The 6,853-nt window shown below is 35.7% G+C and overlaps 1 protein-coding gene across 2 annotated transcripts in view; it reads left to right on the top strand.

Annotated features, from left to right (window-relative positions):
* DLGAP2 (discs, large (Drosophila) homolog-associated protein 2) overlaps positions 1-6,853 on the top strand; it is a 301,058-nt gene that overhangs the window by 132,044 nt on the left and 162,161 nt on the right. The window lies entirely within an intron of this gene.

Genomic DNA, 6,853 nt, shown 5'->3' with positions numbered 1-6,853 from the left:
GTGTACTAGGTGGAGGGAGGGTTGGGAGGGGAGAAAAGTGCAACAATGAATGAATGGAAATCCAAAGTCTCTGTAAATTTTCATTGAAATTAATATTAATAAAAAATTAAAAAATATATCTCTTTTTAAAAAATATATCATGCAAGCTAGAAACAAAATTGATTACATTATCTCAAGGTAGAGTTTTTAGTCAAGGGATTTATTCAGAGAGATGGAGGATAGTAATTTATAATTGCAGAAAGATATATGTATCAGAAATACACAATAATCAAAAATCTACCTGTACCTGATAAAAGGCCTTCAGAACACAGAAAGGAAAAAGCCAGATTCAAACTGATATTGAACAAATAGGCAATACTCTATCCATAATTTGAAACCTAAACAAGATTTTCTTGACCAGTAATAAAATGCCTCTACAAAATATAGGGATAGGGAGAAAATCTGAAAATATTTAATACTATCACCTATGCTGTATAAATTAATATTAGTAGAAGTCCATATACAAAAAACTGTAGAACACATTTTTTTCTTTTTAGGTATATGTGGACTACTCAGCAAAAATAGATAAATAAAAGTATATGTGAAGTAAAAAGAACAAATCTTAATAAATTTTAAATGATTGAAATTTCAAAATGTAATCTCTTGAACAAGATACCTAGAAAAGCCCATGACAAACTCTTTTAATTCTAAGAAGAAATCAGAGAAAAGAAATAAAAAATGAATGATAATGAAATCCACAGTATAAAGATTAATTCTATTCATAAAAATGCCAAAATCTCTGTAGATGTTCATTGAAATGAAAAAGAAATAAATAAATTTATTAAAAAGACTAACAAAGTAAATGGGATGAAATATTAAAAGTGGAGAAATCTGAGTGAAGAATAGATAGGTGGAAGTTCCTTGTACTAATCTTTTTTTAATTTGAGATAATTTCAAAATTAAAAGGTAAGACATGTTATATCATCCAAAAAAGTGTTTAAACCATAAAATGCTTATGTTAGAAAAGAAGAAAGGATTATTTCTCTTTCAATAGCTAACTTTCCATCATAGCAGAAAGAAGAGAAAAAATAATCAAAATAACACAGATAGAGAGTAGAATTATTAAAAATGTAACATGTCAATTCTGTGAACAGATTAATAAATTTACTGGACTTACAGCAAGATGGATCACAAGAAAGTACAACAAACATATGTTCTGAATATTAGCAATAAAATAATGAGATCATTTTATATCCCATAAATATTTAAAAGAAAAAAATTGAGCACTGTAAACAAATTCTTTAGCTTAGATGAAATGGACAGGTTTTATGCAAAACATGCCTACAAAGTAAATGCAAGAAAATCAGAATATCCTATTAGTATTAAAATATTTAGTTTGTTGCTAAAGCATTTCTACAAAAACCCTGTCTGGCAAAAATGGTTTCTCTCATAAATTTCTTTTCAAAGTTAAGAAATAAATTATGTAAATAATTACAGAAGAAGTAACATACAAACTCATAAAATATTGTTGTTATGTTGTTAAGTGCCTTCGAGTCACAGGCGACTCATAGCGACCCTATGAAGGAGAATCCTTGTTTCATCCTCTCTCCAGGTTCATAGGGTTTCCGGAGGCAAGCTATTATGGAAGTGGATGCTACTCCTCCCCCACTCTGTCCGCATTGGGTAAGCAACCATTAACACATATGACACATCAGTGTCACAGTGTTCAGCCTCACAGCAACTATAAGTTACCACTGTACGGCAACTTGTACACCAGGGCTATATGACCTAGTGGAATGTCTGAACAAAAACAATGAAAGACAGGCCCGAGGGCCCTTTTGGGCTTGAAGCCCTCTGCTGCCTTAAACCCTCTACCAAGCCTGGCTTGCCTGGCTCCTCGAGGCCGAGTAGTCCTTCACATCCGAAAACTGCCACAAGACCGTGCAAACAGCACCATTCATAAAATAGAATAAGATAATAACCCAATGCTTTCCAGTTCATTTTATTAAGTCTATATAATCATGCTAGCTAATATATTACAAGGAAAATAATAATCAATTTTGGTTTGGGGTTTTGTTTTTGTTTTTATTTTTGGTTTTGACGGTGCTGGTGGTAGTGACTAATTTTTAGTAATTCAAGTGTAATACATAAAAATAACTAAATAGAATTTGCTTATAAGAAGTAGGATTTATTCAAGGAATATATGGCTTATTTAACATCTGGAAAGAAAATTATCTACAAGATTACATTATTGATTGGAGATGGAAGGAAGGAAGGAAGGCTGGAATTCAGGATCAAAGAGAAAGGAAAAATTTTATCTTCACAGCATCATGATAGACGATGAAGAGGGTGACACTGTTAACAGCTTTAATTTGATTGGCTCCATAATCAGCACTCTTAGTACCAGCAACCAGGAAATAAAAAGATGAATTGCATTGGTAAAGTCCACTATCAGGGACCTCTCCAGAGTACTGAAGAGTAACAATGTCAGTCTGGAGACTAAGGTGCTCCTGATCTAGGCCATGGTCTTTGCAATTACATGTTAGGAATTAGAAAGCTGAACAATGATAGGGTGGATAGAAGGAGAATTGATGCCTTTGAGCTGTGGTGTTGGAGAAGAGTATTGACTCTACCAGGGACTGCTAGGAGAATGAACAGGATTGTCCTAGAAAGGGTGAAATCAGGCTGTTCCTTGGAGGCAAGGATTCTAAGACTTCGTCTGACATACTTTGGGCATGTTGCAAGGAGGGACCAGTCCTTGGAGAGGGACATCATGCTCAGGAGGGTGGAGAGACAGCGCAGGAGAGGAAGGCCCTCGATGAGATAGAGTCATTCAGTGAGTGGGGTAATGAGGGTAGGTGTGTCAGAGACAATAAGATTGGCACAGGATAGAGCAAGGTTTAGAGCTTGTTGTACACAGGGTCGCTATGAGACACAAGTGACTCAATGACACATAACAAGTTGTACAGAAAAGGTCTTTTTTTTTCTTTTTCCTGATAAAAACTCTTAGCAAACGTTTATTGTTGTATGTTGTCAAGCAGAAATGAACTCATAGCTGACCGACCTTCCTGTGGTTTTCAGAAGCTGTAAATTGCATAATAGGAGACTGACCATCTTTCTCTCTTGCAGAGGTTGGTGGATTACAACAGTGTGCTTTGGGGTTGGCAGCATAACCCCTTACCATTAAACCACTTAGCAAACTAGGAATAGAAAAGAAACTATGTCATTCAAGAAGATGGACTCTGTGAAGAAGAATGTGGCATAGAATCAGAGTACAATTCATCAACAACCTGAAGTATGCAGATGTAGACACAATCTTATTGCTGAAAGTGAGGAAGACTTGAAATGCTTGCTGCAGAAGGCCTTCAACAAAGATCATACCTCAACATCAAGAAAATAAAAATCCTCCCTACTACACTGATTGGCAATATAATTACAGATGGAGAAAAGATTGAAGTTGCCAATTATTTCATCTTAATTGGGTTCATAATTAGCATCCTTGATACCAGCAGTCATATCAAGAGACATATAGCATTGGGAAATCCTGCTGTTAGGGACTTCTCCAAGCTACTGAGGAACAAGGATGTCAGTTTGAAGAGCAAAGTGTGCCTGAATCAAGCTTTATCTTTTCAATCACTTGTTATATCTGAGAGACAGAAGAAGAATTGATTCCTTTGAATTGTACTGTTGGAGAATAGTACTGAATATTTCATGGACTGCCAAAAGAACAAACAAATATGTCTTGTAGGAAGAACAGGTAGAATGATATTTGGAAGCAAAAATGATGAAGCTTTGTATAATATACTTTGGACATGTTGCTCAGAGAGGCTATTCCTTGGAAATGGGATCATGCTTGGAAAATTGGAGGATTTGAGAAAGAGAGGAAGACCCTCAACCAGAGGGGTTGACACAGTGACTGCAGGAATGGACTCAAATATGTCAGAGATGGTGAGGATGATAGGACAGGGATCAGATCTGTTGTTATAGAGCCATTATGTGTCATACTCGACTCAACAGCACCTAACAGAACAGCAATAGCTACGTCATCTAACAACAACAGCAACAACTACCATTAGTATTAACGACAAAATAGCTAGCATGATTTCTATACAGTTTAATGCAAAGTCGGTTAATATTAAGTGTTTACTATGTTCTCTTATATAATTTCTTATTTTCTGTTAATAAAGCATCATTAAGTTAAATCCTTTACTATCATTATTATTTTACAGATACTCATGAAGATTAAGTAACTTATTCAAAATGAAACAATCAGGAAGTGTTTGAACCAGGATTTAAACATTGACTGTCCGACTTCAAGCATACTCCCTTCCTCCTAGTACAGTCTACCTTCTGTGTGCTGTTATTAATTCTTCCTATATTTAAAGTAAATTTCATGGCTAATGTAAAGCAATCCTTGATGAAGCATTAAGTAATTCCACTGTGTCTTCTTTGAGTCTCTTCCCCACTATGTTTTGTTAGCACTTTTTTAAATTGTGATTTTAATGAAAGTTTACAGAAAAGTTAGATATTTTTCATTCATTCATCATTGTATCTTTTCTTTCCTACTCACCCTGTTCACTTTAAAAAACATGTATATATATATATATATATATATATATATATATATGATTTCCTCCCTCCTCTCCCATCTCTCCCCCAGCCCACTTTGTTATGCACTTCTTATTCTGGACTCTTGTCATACAAATAATGCATAATCATATATTCCTTATAAGCGGTTCTTCACTTATCCCTATGCATTGTTCACTATTTATCCTGTCTTTTCTTAACTTCCCCTCAACCCCTATTGTAAGTCCTGTTTAAAAATAAATACTTATGTGCTCTATCTACGCCCTCAAAAGCCAACATTCATAACCTACATCTGATTACCCTCATTCTCTTCCCTGACAAATTTTATAAATTGTTCAAAATTGTCATTTATGCTCTTTTTACTTTTATTTACTACAATGTATCTGATTATATCCCCACATCCTCTAAAATTATTTCTTAAAAAATGTCTATTGACTCCTTGATTATTACATGTGACCACTGTTTCTTCTTGGTTTCTAGTTGGTAGAAGCCAACCCAAAGGCAGGTGCTTCAAATCTACTAGCTACTTCTTAGGCAGTCTCTTCCCTTTTAATTTACAACCTCTGAAAAGCTACTCAAGGGTCAGTTTGGAGTCAGTTCCAGCTTAACAGCAATGAACAACAACATTTGGTACAGTTTTGCTGGTTTGTCCTCTTTGTTCTCTTTTCCATCATGACTACTATGATCTCTTGCTATTCCTCTGCTTCTTTGGATATTGGTGACTTGCCTTTCTCTGGCTCATTCTTCAATACAAGCATTGACCAAACCTCTGTTTTTGTTCATTGTCAATACTCAGAGCTGACTCATGGCTAATCCTTCACCAGGTTCACAGATTCTGCATGTCACGTGAGAGGAGATTGCCAAATATTCTCCTTGGAGCAGTCAGTGGATTCTAATTGCTTGGGAGTTGGCAACGCAATTTCTTATCCACTAGGCCACCAGAGTTCCCTAACCTTTAGGTTCTTGGTTCTTATCTTCTATCCATTTCTCTGAGAGTATTAACCTTCCACTTCGGCATTTTTGTGTATGTGCTACAGAGCAATTCACTATCACTAAGCCAGTTCCTACTCATAAAGACCCTTCGTTAAATTTCTGAGGCTTGACCAGAGGAGATGACCAGTGTTTCTCCCTCAGAGTGGTGATGGGTTTAAACTGCCAACATGTTGGCTAGCAATGCAGTAGATAATTAACTATGCCACCAGGGCTTTGATATGTTTTCAGTGACTTGCAATACTTCTTGTCTGATCCAAACATTTTATTTCTTCACTAAAATTTCTCAGTATCATTTAATATCAGCATGCCCAAGTCAACTTTCAAAATGTGCTCTGTTTCCCAGAACTGAAATACTTTTATTTATTTCTCTCTTATATGTAATCAATTAATAAAAATCAAGTTGTTTCTATCAAATTTATTCTAACTTTTTAGGAGAAAGAATGCTCTATTGAAGTTCAAGGCTGTAGATCTGAAGAGGTAAACTACATCTTGTCCTGCAGATTAGCTCAAAATTTCCACACACATATATTTTGATGACAGGAGCTCTGGTGGCCTCATGCATAAGAAGTTGTGCTGCCAACCCAAAGGCAGGTGCTTCAAATCTACTAGCTACTTCTCAGGCAGTCTCTTCCCTTTTAATTTACAACCTCTGAAAAGCTATTCAAGGGTCAGTTGTGAGTCAGTTCCAGCTTAACAGCAATGAACAACAATAATACATATTTTGATTAGCAACTGAACACTTTAACCACTAGGGATTATTAATTAATGACTAATTGCAGGAAGACCCTCAGCAAGATGGGATGACTAAGTGACTACCATAATGGGATGAATTGTGACAGAAACCATGAAGAAAGTTCAGGACAGGGTAAGGTTCAGATCTATTAATAATAGGGTCACTATGAATCAGAGTCAATTTGACGGCCGCTAACAACAATAACAATTCCAGTTAATTCTATATGTCCAATGTTACTAAAATCCAGTGTGAAATTTCCTTAGTGAAAATTCTCATTGCTTCCCAAAGGGATGCTTTCAATACATGCTGACTTTGGTCTTGGTATTCTCTGAACTTAGTTTATAATACAGAACCCAATTCTAAGTTCTGATTCCAATTCTTCCCATCAAATATTTTAATATTTGTCTACTGCTTATGCCATAAATATGTTGTTGTTATTGTTATGTGCCGTCGAGTCGCCTGCGACTCATAGCGACCCTATGTACAACAGCCCTAAACTCTGCTCTGTCCTGTGTCAATCACACTGTCTCCGACACAACCATCCCAATTACCGCAGTCACT

The sequence above is a fragment of the Elephantulus edwardii genome, unplaced genomic scaffold (genome assembly GCF_000299155.1).
Source record: "Elephantulus edwardii isolate Elephantulus edwardi_28Jun2011 unplaced genomic scaffold, EleEdw1.0 scaffold00025, whole genome shotgun sequence".
In the NCBI taxonomy this organism is placed as follows: Eukaryota; Metazoa; Chordata; class Mammalia; order Macroscelidea; family Macroscelididae; genus Elephantulus; species Elephantulus edwardii.
Note: the sequence above shows the minus strand (reverse complement) of the source record. Positions and strands in the feature narration are given on the sequence as shown.